Source organism: Aethalodelphis obliquidens, unplaced genomic scaffold (genome assembly GCF_003676395.1).
Source record: "Aethalodelphis obliquidens isolate GAN/ISIS:26980383/991018 unplaced genomic scaffold, ASM367639v1 scaffold70, whole genome shotgun sequence".
Taxonomy (NCBI): Eukaryota; Metazoa; Chordata; class Mammalia; order Artiodactyla; family Delphinidae; genus Aethalodelphis; species Aethalodelphis obliquidens.
In genome coordinates, this window is record NW_020838014.1 from 907,003 (window position 1) to 927,043 (window position 20,041).

Sequence of the window (20,041 nt, forward strand, 5' to 3'; positions counted from 1 at the left end):
ACAATAAATGATTTACGTTTGCCAAAAATATTCTTAAAATAATAATGATTATGAGGATCTTGTGGCAGTGCCAAAAATATAGAACAAACAAAAGCTATGGAAGGTGCTGTGGCTCAAGAAAAATACAAATACAAGTTCACTGTAGGTTGAATCTGACATCTGCTTTTGGTCATGGCCTTGTGCTTATTATGGAAGCAGATTATTATAAAGGCTGGTCTGAGATGAGGAAAGTAAAATTGAATTTAGCAAAAAACATGCATTGTCCTATACTAGTAAGCTTGTCAGGTGTGTTTGCATTAAAAAAAAAAAAAGATCCATAAATATACTTAAATGTACTCAAAGTTGAAGCATTCTTTGTCACCCATAAGCCTGGACCTAACAATTCTTTGACCAAAAAAAAGGATCCCATTTTGATAGATGTTTTTAGGAAGAGCTTTTAGGATTGGAGTAGGTAGTTTAAATCTTTAATAAACATCACATGAACATAAGCTTACAACTGAAAGAAGTCCAGTTTCTGCATGGATAAGAACTGGGATATTAAGAAGCAAGTAGAACTTTATTTAGGGAATTGAATTATGGAGTTTTTAGATTTACATTCATAGCCTTTACTATGAAACATGTTTTAGAAGGGAATTAATCAGTGGCCATTTGGGGCCAAGTTTTTGCGTGTTTTATATAGTTGGAATTGCTGATACTTTTTATTCCTACTCTCTGAGTAATGTGCATACATGAAATCCTAGCTTTTCAAAAAAGAAGCATAAAGATAATTACTAGGCACTCTACAAAACTATCAACTAGAGCATTCAGTTAAGTGTAGCTGTTAAGAGCATGAGCTTTCATATCAGACATACCTAGGTTTGAGCTCTGCCATTTAATTGCTGTGTGATCATAGACCAGTTACTTACCCTGTTAAGCCATATGGTAGAATGGTACGGTTATCACAAGAATTAAATGAGATAGCACATGCTAATCGACATACTCAGTGCTCATTTACTGTTAGTTATTATTATTAGAACATAAGTTTTAAAGTTCATCCATTTAGGAACAAAGGTATATTCCATAAAGCAAGATGTACTGATAATATGCTGTCCTTCATAAGAAAGATGAGCATTTTAAATTAAATCTTTGTTATCAGAAGGGCTTGCGCTGTAGCTTGTTTTTCTTATGGGAATTGATGGTTTTGAGTTGATCCATCCCCACTCTCACAACCAAAAGCATGTATTTTGAGACAGCTGGCAAGGGTTATGGGTGTACTGTGGGGCATGGAACAGATGTCATACTGCATTCCCTTCTCTTTCTCTTTATAATGAAAACAGGAAGTACAGACACTGGAAACTTTTCAAATTGATTTTTTTTCCATTGATTTCTTTGCTTCTCTGTTGCTCGATTTGACATATTTGTTATATTTTGGTTTTTTTATTTCACTTTATTGAGGTAAAATTGACATACAATAAGCTGCATATATCTAATATATACAAATTGATGTTTTGATATACGTATCCCACATGAAACCATTACTACAATCAAGATAGTACACATGGGGCTTCCCTAGTGGCGCAGTGGTTGAGAGTCCGCCTGCCGTTGCAGAGGACACGGGTTCGTGCCCCGGTCCGGGAAGATCCCACATGCCGTGGAGCGGCTGGGCCCATGAGCCACGGCCGCTGAGCCTGCGTGTCTGGAGCCTGTGCTCCGCAGTGGGAGAGGCCACAACAGTGAGAGGCCCGCGTACTCCAAAAAAAAACAAAAAAAAAGATAGTACACATATCCATCACCCCTCAAATTTTCCTTGTGCCCCTTTGCAACCCCTTTAGCTAACCTTCCCCACACACACACCCCCGCCCCAAAACCACTAATCCTCTAGAGATTAGTTTACATTTTCTGGAATTTTATATAAGTAGAATCATACAGAACGTAACCTTTTTTTGGGGGGGGCCTGGTTCTTTGACTCAGCATAATTATCTTGAGATCCATGTTGATGTTGTATTGATAGTTCATTCCTTTTATTACCAAGTAGTGTCCATTGTATGTATGTACCACATTTTGTTTTGTCTGTTCATCTGTTAGTGAACATTTACATTGTTTCCAGTCCTGGACTATTGCAAATAAAGCTGCTATGAACATTCATATATAAGGCTTTGTATGGACATGTGCTTTTATTTCTTTTGGATGAATACCTAGAAATGGAATGGAATATGTTTAACTTTTTAGGAAACTGCCAAACTGTTTTCCAAAGTAGTTTTACCATTTACATCCCACCAACATGTATAAGAGTTCCATTTGCTCCACATCTTTACCAACACTTGATATGGCCAGTCATTTTAATTTTAGCGTTCTAATAGGTATGTAATATCTCATTGCAGTTTTAGTTTGCATTTCTCTATTGACTAATGATGTTGAGCATCTTTCCATGAGATTATTTGCCATCTGTGTTGTTTTCCTCATAAAATATTTGTTCAGATCTTCTGTCCATTTTTTAAATTGAGCTGTATTCTCATTACTGAGTTTTGAGCATTCCTTATATATCTGGATTCAGGTACTTTAATACGCCTTGCAAATATTTTCTCCCGGTCTGTGGCTTGTCATTTCATACTCTTAATTGTATCTTTTTAAGAGCATAAGTTTTTCATTTTGATGAAGTCCAATTTGTCAATGTTTCTTTTATGGATCTTGCTTTTAGTATCACATAACTAAGATTTAGTGTCATATAAGAAATCTTTGCCTAAACCAAGGTCAGAAAGATTTTCTCCTATATTTCTATAATTTTATAGTTTTAAGTTTTACACTTGGGTCTGTGATACAACTTCAGTTAATTTTGTTATATGGTACAATATATGGATCAAATAAAAATTTTTTTGCATATGGATATTCAGTTGTTCTAGCCCCATTTGTTAAAAAGACTGTCCTTCCTCTGTAGATGGCCTTGGCACATTTGTCACAATCCATTTTCTGAATATTTTGGGGTTTATTTCTGGACACCCTGTTCTGTTTCATTGCTCTATTTGTCTACCTTGATGCCCATACTACATTGTCTTGATTACTGTGGCCTTTTATGAAAGTCTTAAAATTAGGTAGTGTTAATCCTCCAACTTGTGTTCTTTTTGAAAGTTGTTTTGGTTATTCATGGTTCTTGGCATTTCCATATAAATTTTAGAATCAGCTTATCAGTTTTTCCAAAAATCCTGTTCAAATTTTAATTGGAATTGCATTGATTCTATAGATCAGTTTGGAGAAAATTCCCATCTTAACAGTATTGTATTTGCTGATCCATGAACATGGTTACTTCTCTCCATTTACTTAGATCTCTCAGCAGTGCTTTATAGTTCTGATTGTATAGGTCTTTAACATCTTTTGTCAGATTTATCACTATTTCATATTTTTATGATTATTATAAATGGCATTGTTTTAAATGTAAATTTCTGATTGTTTATTGCTGTTATACAGACATGAAATTGAATTTGTATATTGATCCTTTATCCTGCAACCTTCCTAATCTCACTTATTAGTTCTAATAGCTTTTTTATAAACTTCATTGAATTTTCTACAATCATGTTTGCAAATAAAGACAATTTTACTTATTTCTTTCCCATCTGATTTCCTTTCGTTTCTTTTTCTTGCCTTGTTGCATTGGCTAGAACCTCTAGTACAATGTCAAGTAGAAGTAACGTGGATATCTTTGTCTTATTCCTGATCTTAGGGAGGAAACACTCAGTCTTTCATCATTAAATATGCTGGCTGTAGGTTTTCATAGATGTTCTTTATCAGTTTGAGGAAATGTCCTTCTATTCCTAGTTTGCTGAGAGTTTTTATCAGGAATGAATATTAGATTTTGTCATGTGCTTTTCTGTATTTATTGAGAACTTAATTTTTTTTTAAGATTAAGATCTCCAAGGTGTATTGTTTCATAGGTGTTATTACTATCTATACCTTTACCCCATTTATTAAGCCATTTCAGGTAACTTCAAGTTCATAAATTTACAGTGAGGTTATAGAGCCCAACCAGGATGGGACGGAATATGTTCCAAGTTACGGGGGGACTGCAGGGCTCCCAGTGATATCTCCCATGGAGCACCTGTGCTCCACTGTTTCTTCCTGCACATCTGAATGTGACCTTTCGGATTCTCTGGCTGTGGCTGATTTAGTCTCCTGATCCTAATCCTGTGCTGCTTTGTTGCATAGAAGGTTGATCCAAGCTTCCAGGCCCCCTCTCTTCTTAGGCCTCAATTATGTACTGTGAGGTTCAGGATAGCTGGCCAATCTGAAGACTGGGAATGCTTGCTTAAAGGAGGAACTGCCATTCCAGCATAAACTGTCCTTAATCCTACAGCAGAAACTGTTTTCATTCTGGGAATGGTGAGTCCTAGAAGATCATGACCAAGAAGCAGATGTCCTAAGGGGCTTCCTCTGAGAGTTTATCCCCAAGAGGGAGCCATGTGGCCACCTGCTTTTTATCACATTTCTAATAGCTGCTCCATTTCCTCAAGCGCTGTTGTAAAATCATTTACTTTACTGTTACATAAGGTCTGTTGTTGCAGGAACTGGGCCCTTTCTTCTTTCACCTTCAGCTTTAGCTTTAAGACCTATCCTGGGTTGAGGCCCTTGCTCTCCAAAATTGCCAAACAGTTGTCCTGAAACTTCCCCAGCAGCTCCACCTTTTAGGTCAGATCCTTTAGCTCTCCCTGAGTTTCAGTCAACTTTTGGTGCAACTGCTTGTTGATGGCCTCTAAGAGCTGGTTCTTATCCTTGAGCTCTTCCTCTGATTTCAGTTTACTCAATAGTTTGTAGCTCTTCCTGGTGCCAGTGTCTGTAGCTTTAACCTGCCCATTCTCTCGTCTTGGTTTGATGATTTTTGTAACATCGTTAATCTGAACCTCCTGAATGAGGTCTGGAAACATCAACTTCTTTGGACTTAACAGGAAAAAGGTTCTTAGAAGTGGCTCGAGTTTGTGCATTTGTGGGCAGGCCACTGCTGATAGCACAGAGGAGGGCTGCAGGGTGTACACTGTCTTAACCACTCTGGTCATCATAATGAGGTGGCACTGCTGGGGCCTAGGCATCTGCTGCTTCTGCCCTCAGGCCTCATCCGAGAACTTAATTGGTTTGTATGTCCTTGCTGTTCTTCTGAAATATTGTCTGAAAAAGAACTTCATCCCCTTTCTTATTGACCTTCTCTTAGATCAAGTACATTGATGTGGAGTAACTTTTTCAGCTTTGTTCTACAGCTTTTTAGAAACTAGAATTCTCTAACTTTATAATTCTGTGGAGTGGAGTTTAGTAATTAAATTATTTTCCCAGTGGCAAGAGTTAATTGTAACTTAAAAATCATAAACATTTCCAAAAGAGGAACCCGAAAAAAAACCTCTGCTGCTTTAATGAACTGCTCTCCTTTAAAGCAACTTTTATCCTTTGACTTTAATAGTTTTGATAGTTTATTGGCTTCTTATGATAAATAATTTTTCCAGAGAAGGAAAACAACATGTACATTTTTTTCACCTTCTGACAGAATATTATTACCTCTTTCCTAGGAGTAACAAAAGCAGTTTATCTATTTGAAACAAGCTTAACTATTATCTTTTTAAGTTAAATCATTTAAATTGTGTTTTAGTATATCACATCAATAGTCAGGAAATAGACATCAAAATGTACTATTCCTTTATTATTTCCCAGAAAACATTATTTTTCTCAGTGTTAATTTGGACCACAGGAAGAAAATTTATTTTAAAGGAGGCGGTATTTATTACTGACATCCCCTATATCTGAATGCAGCTCCAGAGCCAGTTATTGAAGAATAGGTAGAAATACTGTTATTTCTGTTTTGTGCTTTTGAATAAAAAGAATTCAACATTGGTTTCTTTTATTGAATTTATTAATCTCAGGACACCTATTTATTGAGGAGAGTTGCTGCAGTCTATATGGTTTTATGTGAAAGTATATTTAGAAAAAAACATTTTCTGTAAGTTACTTCAGATTACCCACCAAACATCCCATGATAACATAGTTATATTGATCTAGCTCCAGTAAATTCTTTATAAAAAGTAAACTCTTGGTTAATGGCTATATGAATTGGGTGGTACAGCCACATGGTGGACTATTATGTGGCTATTTAAATATATGATGCAGGGCTTCCCTGGTGGTACAGTGGTTAAGAATCCGCCTGCCAATGCAGGGGACATGGATTCGAGCCCTAGTCTGGGAAGATCCCACATGCCGCGAGCAGCTAAGCCCGTGCACTACAACTACTGAGCCTGCGCTGAAGAGCCTGCGAGCCACAACTACTGAGCCTGTGTGCTGCAACTGCTGAAGCCTGCATGCCTAGAGCCCGTGCTCCGCAACAAGAGAAGCCACAGCAATGAGAAGCCCATGCACCGCAACAAAGAGTAGCCCCTGCTCGCTGCAACCAGAGAAAAGCCAGCACACAGCAACGAAGACCCAATGCAGCCAAAAATAAATAAATAAATTTATTAAAATGTATATATATATATATATATATGAGGAACTTCTAATGACATGTAGTGTTCCTACAATGTAATGCTAAATTTATGAAGCAGATCATAACATTAAATATATCCTTTAGAATCGAATAGAATAAAATACCTAGGAAATAAACCTACCTAAAGAGGCAGAAGACCTGTATTCTGAAAACTATAAGACACTGATAAAAGATATTGAAGACCACACAAACAGTTGGAAGGATATATTATGTTCTTGGATTGGAAGAATCTGCCTTGTTAAGATGACCACACTACCCAAGGCAATCTACAGATTCAATACAATCACTATCAAATTACCAATGGCATTTTTCACAGAACTGAAACAAAATTTTTTTTAATTTTTATGGAAACACAAAAGACCCCAAATAGCCAAAACAATCTTGAGAAAGAAGAACAGGGCTGGAGGAATCACACTCCCTGACTTCAGACTATATTGTAAAGCTACAGCAGTCAAAACAGTGTGGTACTGGCATAAAAACAGACACATAGATCAGTGGAATGGGATAGAAAGCCCAGAAATAAACCCATGCACTTATGGTCAGTTACTCTACAACAAAGGAGGCAAGAATATACAGTGGAGAAAAGACAGTCTCTTCAATAAATGGTCCTGGAAAAACTGGACAGCTACATGTAAAAGAATGAAATTAGAACATCCTCTATCACCGTACACAAAAATGAACTCAGAATGGATTAAAGACCTAAATGTAAGACCGATACTCTAAAACTATTAGAGGAAAACATAGGCAGAACACTCTTTGACATAAATTGCAGCAATATTTTTTTGGATAGGTCTCCTAGAGTAATGGAAACAAAGGAAAAGTAAACAAGTGTGACCTAGTTTAACTTAAAACCTTTTACACAGCAAAGGAAACCATAAACAAAATGAAAAGACAGTCTATGGAATGGGAGAAAATATTTGCAAACAATGCAACCAACAAGGGCTTAATATCCAAAATATACAAACAGCTTATACAGCTCAATATAAAAAAAAAAAACAACCCAATCAAAAACTTGGCAGAAGACCTAAATAGACATTTCTCCAAAGAAGACATGCAGATGACCAATAGCCATGTGAAAAGATGCTCAACATTGCTAATTATTAGAGAAATGCAAATCAAAACTACAATGAAGTACCACCCGACACTGGTCAGAATGGCCACCGTGAAGAAGTCTACAAATTATAAATGCTGGAAAAGGTGTGGATAAAAGGGAACCCCCCTACACTGTTGGTAGGAATGTAAATTGGTGCAGCCACTGTGGAGAACCATATAGAGGTTTCTCAAAAGAACTAAAAATTGAGTTACCATATGATCCAGTAATCCCAGTTCTGGGCATATATCCAGACAAAATTATAATTCAAAATGATACATGAGGGATTTTCATTGTGGCGCAGTGCAGGGGACATGGGTTCGATCCCTGGTCCGGGAAGATCCCACATGCTGTGGAGCAACTAAGCCCGTGCGCCATGACTACTGAGCCCACGCTACTGAGCCCACGTGCCACAACTACTGAAGCCCATGCACCTAGAGCCCTTGCTCCACAACAAGAGAAGCCACTGCAATGTGAAGCCTACACGCTGCAACGAAAAGTAGCCCCCACTCGCCACAACTAGAGAAAGCCCGTGCAAAGCAACAAAGACCCAACGAAGCCAAAAAAACAAGGTACATGCACCCCTATGTTCACAGCAGCACTATTCCCAATAGCCAAGACATGGAAACAACCCAAATGTCCATCAGCAGATGAATGGATAAAGAAGATGTGAGATATATATATGTGTATATATATATATATCTCCACTAGATGTATACTCAGCCATGAAAAAGAACGAATTAATGCCATTTGCAGCAACCTGGATGGACCTAGAGATTGTCATACTAAGTGAAGTAAGTCAGACAGGGAAAGACAGATATATGATATCACTTATATGTGGAATCTAAAAAATGATACAGATGAACTTATTTACAAAACAGAAATTGACTTGCAGACATAGGAAACAAATTTATGGTTAGCAAAGGGGAAAGAAAAAGGGAGGAAAAAATTGAGAATTTGGGATTAACATATACACACTATTATATATAAAATAGAAAAAAACAAGGACCTACTGTATAACACAGGGAACTATATTCGGTATCTTGTAATAACCTATAATGGAAAAGAATCTGAAAAAGTTTATATATATACTGAATTACTTTGCTGCACCTGAAACATTGTAAATCAACTATACTTCAGTAATCAATCAATTATTGTCAGAACAAGTTTTTTAAAAATAAATATATACTTTAACCTCAATTATAAAGAATAACATATTTATTATTGTATATATATAATTATATAACATTTGTGTGTGTGTATATATGTGTGTGTGTGTGTGTGTGTGTGTGTGTGTATATATATATATATGACTCAAGCAAATAGATTGACATTTGTAGTTTGAATGTGGTTGTCCCTGGGTGTGGAATCATATTATATTTTAATTTTTTTCATTAAAACTTCTGTATTATATATAAATAATTTAAAATCAGAAACATTTGTTTTTAAATAGCAGTAATCTTATACAACTACTTCTTGCTCAATATCTGTTTAGTAAAACTCACTCTAAGAAGGTAACTTAACCATATATTATTTACTTCGTTAGGAAAAGATATTAGAGCTATATAGAACCATAGTTGAATTCTTCCTTTTTTGTTGTTCCTGATATTGTTAATATTATTGTTTTCCAACCCAGTCTAAATGACTGAATTGCCTCTGTCTGAAAAACCTAAGTTACCAAGTTATCCAATAAAAAGATCACAGAGTTTAGGGGGACAAAAAAGAAGGCTGCAATAAAGATATCATACCAGAGTCTAAAGAGCTGTCTTTCAAACTTTTTTTTTTTAACTTCTTTATTGGAGTCTTTCAAACATTTTATTTAACATCTTTATTGGACTATAATTGCTTTACAATGGTATGTTAGTTTCTGCTTTATAACAAAGTGAATCAGCTATACATATACCCCCATATCTCCTCTCTCTTGCCTCTCCCTCCCACCCTCCCTATCCCACCCCTCTAGGTGGTCACAAAGCACCGAGCTGATCTCCCTGTGCTATGCGGCTGCTTCCCAGTAGCTGTCTTACACTTGGTAGTATATATAAGTCCATGGCAATTTTTCACTTTGTCCCAGCTTACCCTTCCCCCTCCCCGTGTCCTCAAGTCCATTGTCTATGTCTGCATCTTTATTCCTGTCCTGCCCCTAGGTTCTTCAGAACCTTTTTTTTTTTAATGTTCCATATATATGTTGTAGCATATGGTATTTGTTTTCCTCTTTCTGACTTACTTCACTCTGTATGACAGTCCCTAGGTCCATCCACCTCACTACAAATAACTCAATTTCGTTTCTTTTTATGGCTGAGTAATATTCCATTGTATATGTGTGCCACATCTTCTCTATCCATTCATCTTTCAGTGGACACTTAGGTTGCTTCCATGTCCTGGCTATTGTAAATAGAGCTGCAGTGAACATTGTGGTACATGACTCTTTTTGAGTTATGGTTTTCTCAGGGTATATGCCCAGTAGTGGGATGGCTGGGTCATATGGTAGTTCTATGTTTAGTTTTCTAAGGAACCACCATACTGTTCTCCATAGTGGCTGTATCAGTTTACATTCCCACCAACAGTGCAAGAGGGTTCCCTTTTCTCCACACCCTCTCCAGCATTTATTGTTTGTAGATTTTTGGGTGATGGCCATTCTGACTGGTGTGAGGTGATACCTCATTGTAGTTTTGACTTGCATTTCTTTAATGATTAGTGATGTTGAGCATCCTTTCATGTGCTTGTCGGCAATCTGTATATCTTTGGAGAAATGTCTATTTGGGTCTTCTGCCCATTTTGGGATTGGGTTGTTTGTTTTTTTTCAATATTGACCTGCATGAGCTGCTTGTAAATTTTGGAGATTAATCCTTTGTCAGTTGCTTCATTTGCAAATATTTTCTCCCATTCTGAGGGTTGTCTTTTCATCTTGGCTATGGTTTCCTTTGCCGTGCAAAAGCTTTGAAGTTTCATTAGGTCCCATTTGTTTATTTTTGTTTTTATTTCCATTTCTCTAGGAGATGGGTCAAAAAGGATCTTGCTGTGATTTATGTCATAGAGTGTTCTGCTTATATTTTCCTCTAAGAGTTTTATAGTGTCTGGCCTTGCACTTAGGTCTTTAATTCATTTTGAGCTTATTTTTGTGTGTGGTATTAGGGAGTGTTCTAATTTCATTCTTTTACATGTAGCTGTCCAGTTTTCCCAGCACCACTTATTGAAGAGGCTGTCTTTTCTCCATTATATATTCTTGCCTCCTTTATCAAATATAAGGTGACCATATGTGTGTGGGTTTATCTCTGGGCTTTCTATCCTGTTCCATTGATCTATATTTCTGTTTTTGTGCCAGTACCATACTGTCTTGATTACTGTAGCTTTGTAATATAGTCTGAAGTCAGGGAGTCAGATTCCTCCAGCTCCGTTTTTCTTTCTGAAGATTGCTGTGGCTATTTGGGGTCTTTTGTGTTTCCATACAAATTGTGAAATTTTTTGTTCTAGTTCTATGAAAAATGCCTAGGGGTTGCATTGAATCTGTAGATTGCTTTGGGTAGTATAGTCATTTTCACAGTGTTGATTCTTCCAATCCAAGAACATGGTACATGTCTCCATCTGTTTGTATCATCTTTAATTTCTTTCATCAGTGTCTTATAGTTTCTGCACACAGGTTTTTTGTCTCCTTAGGTAGGTTTATTCCTACGTATTTTATTCTTTTTGTTGCAGTGGTAAATGGGAGTGTTTCCTTAATTTCTCTTTCAAATTTTTCATCATTAGTGTATAGGAATGCAAGAGATTTCTGTGCATTAATTTTGTATCGATTAGCTCTAGTACTCTTCTGTTAGCATCTTTAGGATTCTCTTTGTATAGTATCATGTGATCTGCAAACAGTGACAGCTTTACTTCTGTTCCGATTTGGATCGCTTTTATTTCTTTTTCTTTGATAGCTGTGGCTGAAACTTCCAAAACTACGTTGAATAACAGTGGTGAGAGTTTACACCCTTGTCTTATTCCTGAATTTAGAGGAAATGGTTTCAGTTTTCCACCATTGCGAACAATGCTGGCTGTGGGTTTGTCATATATGGTCTTCATTATGTTGAGGTAACTTCCCTCTATGCCTATTTACTGGAGGGTTTTTATCATAAATGGGTGTTGAATTTTCTCAAAAGGTTTTTCTTCGTCTATTGAGATGATCATATGGTTTTTCTCCTACAGTTTGTTAATATGCTTTATCACATTGATTGATTAGCGTATATTAAAGAATCCTTGCATTCCTGGGGTAAACCGCACTTGATCATGGTGTATGATTGTTTTAATGTGCTACTGGATTCTGTTTGCTAGTATTTTGTTGAGGATTTTTGCATCTGTGTTCATCAGTGATATTGACCTGTAGTTTTCTTTCTTTGTGACATATTTGTCTGGTTTTGGTATCGGGGCAATGGTGGCCTCGTAGAATGAGATTGGGAGTGTTCCTCCCTCTGCTATATTTTGGAAGAGTTTGAAAAGGATGGGTGTTAGCTCTTCTCTAAATCTTTGATAGAATTCACCTGTGACGCCATCTGGTCCTGGGCTTTTGTTTGTTGGAAGATTTTTAATCACAGTCTCAATTTCAGTGCTTGTGATTGGTCTGTTTATATTTTCTATTTTTTTCCTGGTTCAGTCTTGGAAGGTTGTGCTTTTCTTAGAATTTGTCCATTTCTTCCAGGTTGTCCATTTTATTGGCATATAGCTGCTTATAGTAATCTCCCATGATTTTTGTATTTCTGCAGTGTCAGTTTTTACTTCTTTTTCATTTCTACTTCTGTTGATTTGAGTCTTCTCCCTTTTTTCCTTGATGAGTCTGGCTAATGGTTTATCAATGTTGTTTATCTTCTCAAAGAACCAGCTTTTAGTTTAATTGATCTTTCTGTCGTTTCCTTCATTTCTTTTTCATTTATTTCTGATCTGATCTTTATGATTTCTTTCCTTCTGCTAATTTTGGGGTTTTTTTGTTCTTCTTTCTCTAATTGCTTTAGGTGTAAGCTTAGGTTGTTGATTTGAGGTGTTTCTTGTTTCTTGAGGTAGGATTGTATTGCTATAAACTTCTGTCTTAGAACTGCTTTTGCTGTATCCCATAGGTTTTGGGTAGTCGTGTTTTCATTGTCATTTGTTTCTAGGTATTTTTTGATTTCCTCTTTGATTTCTTCAGTGATCTCTTGGTTATTAAGTAGTGTATTGTTTAGCATCCATGTGTTTGTATTTTTTACAGTTTTTTTTCCTGTAATTGATATCTAGTCTCATAGCGTTGTGGTCAGAAAAATACTTGATATGATTTCAATTTTCTTAAATTTACCAACGCATGATTTGTGACCCAAGATATGATCTATCCTGTAGAATGTTCCATGAGCACTTGAGAACAAAGTGTATTCTGTTGGTTTTGGATGGAATGTCCTATAAATATCAATTAAGTCCATCTTGTTTAATGTATCATTTAAAGCTTGTGTTTCCTTATTTATTTTCATTTTGGATGATCTGTCCATTGGTGAAAGTGGGGTGTTAAAGTCCCCTCCTATGATTGTGTTACTGTCGATTTCCCCTTTTATGACTGTTAGTATTTGCCTTATGTATTCAGGTGCTCCTATGTTGGGTGCATAAATATTTACAATTGTTATATCTTCTCCTTGGATTGATCCCTTGATCATTATGTAGTGTCCTTCTTTGTCTCTTGTAATAGTCTTTATTTTAAAGTCTGTTTTGTCTGATATGAGAATTGCTATTCCAGCTTTGTTTTGATTTCCATTTGCATGGAATATCTTTTTCCATCCCCTCACTTTCAGTCTGTATGTGCCCCTAGGTCTGAAATAGGTCTCTTGTAGGCAGTATATATATGGGTCTTGTTTTTGTATCCATTCAGCCAGTCTGTGTCTTTTGGTGGGAGCATTTAATCCATTTACATTTAAGGTAATTATCGATATGTATGTTCCTATTCCCATTTTCTTAATTGTTTTGGGTTGTTATTGTAGGTCTTTTCCTTCTCTTCTGTTTCCTGCTTAGAGAAGTTCCTTTAGCATTTGTTGTAAAGCTGGTTTGGTGGTGCTGAATTCTCTTAGCTTTTGCTTGTCTGTAAAGGTTTTAATTTCTCTGTCAAATCTAAATGAGATCCTTGTGGGTAGAGTAGTCTTGGTTATAGGTTTTTCCCTTTCATCCCTTTAAATATGTCCTGCCACTCCCTTCTGGCTTTCAGAGTTTCTGCTGAAAGATCAGCTGTTAATCTTATGGGGATTCCCTTGTATGTTATTTGTTGCTTTTCCCTTGCTGCTTTTAATATTTTTTCTTTGTATGTAATTTTTGGTAGTTTGATTGATATGTGTTTTGGCATGTTTCTGCTTGGATTTATCCTGTATGGGACTCTGCACTTCCTGGACTTGATGGACTATTTCCTTTCCCATATTAGGGAAGTTTTCAACTATAATCTCTTCAAATATTTTCTCAGTCCCCTTCTTTTTCTCTTCTTCTTCTAGGACCCCTATATTTGAATGCTGGTGCGTTTAATGTTGTTCCAGAGGTCTCTGAGACTGTCCTCAATTCTTATCATTCTTTTTTCTTTATTCTGCTCTGCAGTAGTTATTTCAGCTATTTTATCTTCCTGGTCACTTATTCATTCTTCTGCCTCAGTTATTCTGCTATTGATTCCTTCTAGAGAATTTTAAATTTCATTTATTGGGTTGTTCATCATTGATGGTTTGCTCTTTAGTTCTTCTAGGTCCTTGTTAAATGTTTCACGTATTTTCTCCATTCTATTTCCTGGATTTTGGATCATCTTTACGATCATTACTCTGAATTCTTTTTCAGGTAGACTGCCTCTTTCCTTTTCATTTGTTTGGTTTGGTGGGTTTTTACCTTGCTCCTTCAACTGCTGTGTGTTTCTCTGTCTTCTCATTTTGCTTAACTTACTGTGTTTGGGGTCTCCTTTTCGCAGGCTGCAGGTTCATAGTTCCCATTGTTTTTGGTGTCTGCCCCCAGTGGGTAAGGTTGGTTCAGTGTGTTGTCTAAGCTTCCTGGTGGAGGGGACTAGTGCCTGTGTTCTGGTGGATGAGGCTGGATCTTGTCTTTCTGGTGTGCAGGACCACGTCCAGTGGTGTGCTTTGGGGTGTCTGTGACCTTATGATATTAGGCAGCCTTCTGCTAATGGATGGGGTTGTGTTCCTGTCTTGCTAGTTGTTTGGCATAGGGTGTCCAGCACTGGAGCTTGCTTGTTGTTGAGTGGAGATGGGTCTTAGCATTGAGATGGAGATCTCTGGGAGAGCTTTCACCATTTGATATTACGTGGAGCTAGGAGGTCTCTGGTGGATCAATGTCCTGAACTCAGCTCTCCCACCTCAGAGGCACAGGCCTGACACCTGGCCGGAGCACCAATACTCTGTCAGCCACACGGTAATTATTCTTTCCAGTGGTGGACCAACAGTGGGTCAGGGAGAGTGGTTTGTCCAAGCTAAAATCCAGCTGGAGGAGGTCATGGAGAGGACATAATGGCTGGTTGAACGGAGAGGCAGACCCAGGCAGTTCCACGACTTGACTGTCAGGTTAGCAGGGGCGCCTTCCCCACATCCTCCAAACATTTTATTAAGTACATTTCACCATTTTGCCACAATCCAGGACACACAAACACACCCACATACATATATTAACTAAAACAAAAATTTCACTAAAACGTACACTGTATGTTTTTTTATACTCTGTATAATATTTACACTATACCATGCTATACTACACTGTTTTCTTTTGTACTTTATTTTTCTTTAAATGCTGACTGTGACCCCGATTAACCTAGTTTCATGATCCATATCTAGAAATTTTTGCTATAGATGTACTTAGACCTATACAATAAAGTGTAAGTGTAAGGATATTTATTGCAACATTGTCATAGCAGCAAAATGCTGAAAACAACTTACGTATTAGGGTTCTGGTCAGTAAATTATGGTATATTGTACAGTAGAATCCTATGCAAACCTTAAAGAGAAGATCTTTATGAGAGCTAGATCTTATAACATTCTCCAACGTATAGTAAGTTAAAGAATAAGGCACAGAACAGTGTGCACAGTAAAAGAAAAAAGAAACAGTATTAAGTTGTAACTGGTGAAGCCAGAAATACATCTCACAAAGCCTCTTCCTTCCTTCCCCTTGACTTGGTTCCCTTGAGAATGGTAGGAACCCCCAAAATGGTCTGCCCTGGGAAGGGAATGAAATTAGTGAAAGGAAGGTACCAGGTTTGGTGGTAGGGTACTCTGGCACAAAAGAGCCAAAAGAAGCAGGAAAGGCTGGTCATACGTATGGGATGTTTATAAATTGGGTATCTGTAAAAAAAGAAGACTACATTCTTAAGTAATTAAGTATCTTTGTTGCATTCAGAAAAACATTGGGCCTCATAAAACAGTGAACTCAGTAATTGTCTGATCAGCTATTTGCTATTCTCTAAGATAATAGTAAATGAAAAAATAAGACATAGCTTTTTATCACATGTCATCATTTACATTACAAATTGTGGCATTTAGGGGGTTTAAGAGTAAAGGTGCCAGAAAAATAAGCACATTTATCATTTAACTGGCATCTTCCTGTGGGCTGTTTTTCTTATGTCTTTGAGGAAAGAAAGGGGGAATTCAGATTGTAAAAATGCTACCTATTTAGAGAATATACAGTTCTCTGGCAGTTGGGGAAAGCTTCAGAAAAGAGTACAGCAGTGGGGAACTTCATTGCATTTTTCAGCCTGAAACTAAAACAAATAAAAAAGGGAAACAGCTTATTCCTGTTATTTTGACTTCCTCTTATTGTGTCTTCCTTCCATGTGTTAGCCTTGTGATTTGGGATTAATCAGAGGTTATTTCTAGTTGCCCCCATAAAGAGAAAAGAAACAAAGGCAAAGAGCTGCTTCTAAAGTTAAAGCCTGTGGTCCATCGTTTAGTATTTCAGTTCAGCTAATTGTCAGATTAACTTGAAAGAATAGGAGGAAACCATCTTGTGTGTTCACTGAAAATCTTTATGGAAGAGGAGCATTTATAGAATCAAACTGAGAATTTTATTATATAGGAAATTATTTCCTTAGAACAGCGCAGCAGTAAATCTATTCCACCAAACTATTCTTGTATCTGCACAAGGATGCTCATTGCAGTATTGTATAATACAGTATTTGAAAACTACGAACAGCCTAAAATATCCATCAGTAAAGTATAGGTGTGTAACTGGTACATCCTTAATATGGAATATTATGTAATTGCTTCTTTTTAAAGGAGGAAAATAAGCTATGTACTTACTGACTTAGAAAATTCTCTAAGACACAATAAGTGAAAACAAGTTGCAAAACAGTTTTAAAATAATACCTCTGTAATTACACACACACACACACCCCTACACACACATCTGTGCTTGGAAAAGGTCTGGAAGGATGCCCATCATACTAAGAACCTTTGGAAAAGAAAGAGAGATTGGGTTATGTTTAGGAAGGACTTCAGCTTTATCTATGGAATTAAAATTTTATGAGAAAGTAGTCATTCACTAATGATGAAATTAAAATAAAAATTATATTTGTAAGAAATATAGTGTGAGCAATGGGATGGCAAGGAGTTAAGAACAACATTTACTTTTTACCGATCTTCTAGATAGTTTATACTTCTCACAGAAGTCTGTGTTAATTTGAATATATAGTTAAGGGAGTAGAGACAAGTATAGCATGCCTAGGGAAAGCACGAGCTTGCTACCTCTATATCCCTGATTTTCTCCCCAGAAAAGCAGACTAAATTTCTGCCTAATTTTCAAATTCTGCCTTTGTGCAGGATACCTAAAAGTTATTCTTCCAGAGTAGATTCTTTCACAGGTCATGGACTCAAATTAAGTAAAGCTGACAACATATGTATGAGAAGCCACATGATTAAAATTTTAGGAAATTCTAATATCATAGCAAGAGACCTACAGCCCTTCAAAGTACTTTTCTTGTCTTCAGTTTCATGTATGTAGTTCATAATATTTCATCATTTAACAACAAGGGGCTTCCCTGGTGGCTCAGTGGTTAAGAATCCGCCTGCCCATGTTGGGGACTGGGGTTCGAGCCTTGGTCCGGGAAGATCCCACATGCTGCGGAGCAACTAAGTCCATGCGCCACAACTACTGAGCCTACACTCTAGAGCTTACGAGCCAAAACTGCTGAGCCCACGCGCCACAACTACTGAAGCCCACGTGCCTAGCCATGCTCCACAACAAGAGAAGCCACCGCAATGAGAAGCCCGCACACCACAACGAAGAGTAGCCCGCGCTTGACGCAACTAGAGAAAGCCCGCACACAGCAACAAAGACCCAATGCGGCCAAAAATAAATAAATTTATTAAAAAAACAACAACGAAAAGTATTTTCTGCCTCAAAAATCAACTTCACCCAATGAGTGCTAAGATACGCATAAGTTCCAAAAAAATTTTTTAATTTAATTCAATACCTAACATGTTGTCTGTTCAACAAAAGACTGAATTCATTGGTAGAAATGAGTAAGAGATAGTGTTATTATTTAATTCAGAAGTCTCTTCTTACTGATTTGAAACTTCATATATAGAACTTCTCATATAAGCATACCTAATAAATTTTTGTACAGTTGAATCATACTTAACGTGTTTTATCTTTTTCTTTGTACTAGATTAGTAATAATTTGTCTACTGTGCTGATAGCTTCACAGATTATATATTTTCATCTCTCATTTCTTTATATTTCATATTTCTTTTTTTCAGTAAATATAAGCTTCATGAGGGTCAGGTACTTTGTTTATCTTGCTGCATTGCATCCCAGATATCTAGAATGTGGTAAGTTCTTCAGAAATATTTGTCATCCGAGAGAGTAAGTTAAGGCCCTTTAAGTTTAACTTGAATGTATTCAAGCCTCAAAAACTAGGTTGCCATTATACTGTGAGAAAACCATAATTCAAAAAGAGACATGTACCACAATGTTCATTGCAGCACTGTTTACAATAGCCAGGATATGGAAGCAGCCTAAGTGTCCATCGAAAGATGAATGGATAAAGAAGATGTGGCACATATATACAATGGAATATTACTCAGCCATAAAAAGAAATGAAATTGAGTTATTTGTAGTGAGGTGGATGGACCTAGAGTCTGTCATACAGAGTGAAGTAAGTCAGAAAGAGAAAAACAAATACCGTATGCTGACACATATATATGGAATCTAAAGAAAAAAAAAAGTTTCTGAAGAACCTAGGGGTAGGACAGGAATAAAGACACAGACGTAGAGAATGGACTTGAGGACATGGGGAGGGGGAAGGGCAAGCTAGGACGAAGTGAGAGAATGGTGTTGACATATATACACTACCAAATGTAAAATAGCTAATGGGAAGCAGCTGCATAGCACAGGGAGATCAGCTGGGTGCTTTGTGACTACCTAGAGGGGTGGGATAGGGAGAGTGGGAGGGAGACGCAAGAGGGAGGAGATATGGGGATATATGTATATGTATAACTGATTTACTTTGTTATAAAGCAGAAACTAACACACTATTGTAAAGCAATTATACTCCAGTAAAGATGTTTAAAAAAAATAAAATAAATGCAAGAACAAAGGCCAAAAAAATAGGTTTCCATTTATTAATTCATATTTTTGAGAAGAGAGGCTTAACTATAGTAATATAGTTTGCCAACTAAAACTTGTCACTTGCCATCTGGTTCTACAAGAATGAAGTCACTAGCCACTGCAGTTGCTGACCTTCAACACACCCTGAAAGGAGTTCAGGGCAGAGCTCAGGAATGAGGCACTCTGTGCCCTGCAAGAAACTGGCAGAACAGGCCTTCAGGTAGATATTTTCAGGAGAAAATTTTACAAGCCCAATTTCTCGCATCTTTTCATATCTAGAAAAGCACTGAAATCAGTAACGGAGACATCTGCTCCTCTGTAACTAGCAGCAACCTTCTGCCAAAATGTGTGCTTGATTGCACATATTCTCCTTCACCAAAATGTATATATGACCTTCCCACTTTCCTCTTCGGAGCATTTCTTCAGAGCTGTCTGAGAGACTGTCTCCCAGGCTATAGTCCTCAGTTTGCCCCAAATAAAACTTAACTCACAGCTCTCACATTGTGCATTTTTTTTCGGTTGGTAAGTTTCATAATTTTACTATTGCTGATAATTCCCACTCAGTGACATTATTTATATCTCACCCCTGTACTAAGAAAGAACAATTTGTTCTTCAGACAGGAAATTATTGCTTTGTGTTTGTTTCCATATTTTTAGTAATGGATAACAAATAATTAGGATATGCACCTTTTTTCACTATGTATCTGTATTCAACTAAAAAACAAAAAAATCAAGTGACATTTTACCTCAGTGTCCTTTCCTATCAAATTGAAATCTGCATTCCCTAAGAGGTTAGTAAGTAGAGTTTTGAGAGCATCAGAGAAAATAGTTAGTACTTTTTAAGAGTACAGTGTTGCTTATCTTTCTTCATCTATCTAGATATATTTACAAAAAATATTGTT

The 20,041-nt window shown here is 36.9% G+C and overlaps 1 protein-coding gene and 1 pseudogene across 4 annotated transcripts in view; one reads left to right on the plus strand and one right to left on the minus strand.

The window, feature by feature from the left end:
• CTTNBP2NL (CTTNBP2 N-terminal like) overlaps positions 1 to 20,041 on the plus strand; it is a 66,361-nt gene that overhangs the window by 19,174 nt on the left and 27,146 nt on the right. Inside the window, exon 2 of one of the 4 annotated variants that reach the window (XM_027091059.1) lies at positions 18,290 to 18,361. The exons of the other annotated variants lie outside the window; for them this stretch is intronic. The gene's annotated coding sequence lies outside the window, so the exon portion shown is untranslated. The remainder of the gene's footprint in view (positions 1 to 18,289; positions 18,362 to 20,041) is intronic. 4 annotated transcript variants of the gene reach the window in all.
• Positions 3,811 to 6,145, minus strand: LOC113611741 (small kinetochore-associated protein-like; annotated as a pseudogene).